This window comes from Phodopus roborovskii, unplaced genomic scaffold (genome assembly GCF_943737965.1).
Source record: "Phodopus roborovskii unplaced genomic scaffold, PHOROB, whole genome shotgun sequence".
Lineage (NCBI taxonomy): Eukaryota > Metazoa > Chordata > Mammalia > Rodentia > Cricetidae > Phodopus > Phodopus roborovskii.
In genome coordinates, this window is record NW_026126147.1 from 143,914 (window position 1) to 145,384 (window position 1,471).

General features: G+C 43.5%; 1 pseudogene; it reads left to right on the forward strand.

Annotated features, from left to right (window-relative positions):
* The first annotated feature begins 355 nt into the window (after positions 1–355).
* Positions 356–921, forward strand: LOC127218518 (60S ribosomal protein L29-like; annotated as a pseudogene).
* Positions 922–1,471: the final 550 nt, after the last annotated feature.

The following is a 1,471-nucleotide window of genomic DNA, read 5'->3' on the forward strand; positions in this document are numbered from 1 at the left end:
GGAGGACAAGAAGGAGAGGGAACTGGGATTGGTAGGTAAAATAAAGTTGTTTTTAATTTAAATAAAAAAGTTGTCCTCTGACCTCCACATGTACACTCTCTGTGTGTTTCTGTCTCTGTCTATGTCTAGCTGTATGTCTGTCTGTCTTTCTTACACACACAAAGTAATAATAATAATAATATAATAATAATAGTAAAACAAAAAGGAAAGCAGGTAATAAATAGCTGAATGAATTAAGGGAGACATATAGAATATGAAAGAAGAATTCAATAAATAGGTAAGTATTCTGAATATAAATCTTTAAAATGTAAAGTTCAGTCTTTCTCTTCTGGTCCCAGGCACTTCGGGAGCCGCTGGATACCGTTCAGACATGGCCAAGTCCAAGAACCACACCACACACAACCAGTCCCCGAAATAGCACAGAAATGGCATCAAGAAACCCCGATTGCAAAGATACAAATCTCTTAGGGGAGTTGACCCCAAGTTCCTGAGGAGCATGCGCTTTGCCAAGAAACACAACAAGAAAGGCCTGAAGAAGATGCAGGCAAACAACGCGAAGGCCATGAGTGTACACGCAGAGGCCACCAAGGCCCTTGAGAAGCCTAAGGTGGTTAAACCCAAGATGCCAAAGGGTCCCGGCTGCAAACTCAGCCTTCTTGCTTTCATCGCTCACCCCCAGCTTGGGAAGAGGATTAGAAGCTACATGGCCAAGGGTCGTAGGCTCTGCCAACCAAAGCCCAAGGTTCAAACCAAGGCAGAGGCCTCCGCTCCAGCTAAGGCCCAGGCTGCAGCTCCAGCTCAGGCTCCCAAAGGTGCCCAGGCCCCTGTGAAGGCCCCATAGAAAAGGTTTCTGCCACCGTGAAGACAGATGGACTGGTGTGACACATCTCCACACTCTGCAGATGATCTGTGCCCTATGCTGTTTTTTTTTTTTTCTTACAAATAAACTTGAGGCAAGACCTTTTTTTAAAAAAAATGTAAAGCTCAAGAAATCAAATGAGAAACTCACTTGGAGGTACTAGATCTGGTAGACTAGATCAAACAAACGAGAGAACATCAGGGACTGAAGACAACTTCAGACACTTAAAGAAAAAAACTTATGAACAGAATGTATATGACCCGTGGGACATGATAAAAAAAAATATGGGGAAGAACATCCATTCAGTGAAATAATAGTAGAGAAATTTCAAATCTTTGGAAAAGACATGAACATCCAGGTACAGAAGGTATTCAGAAGCCCAGCCATGGCCACAAAAGAACCGCTCCTCATCATATTATAGTTCAAACGGCTCCTCATCATATCATAGTTCAAACGGCACAAGTGCACAATGGAGAAAATATCTAGAAAGCGTCAAGGAGTACCTGGTAACTTACAAAAGCCAGCCCATGTGAATAAAGGAGAAGAGGCGAACCCAGGGTCTGTCAGGGGGAATTAGTGTGGTCTGGGGAGGTCTACCCTCAGCACTGTGCT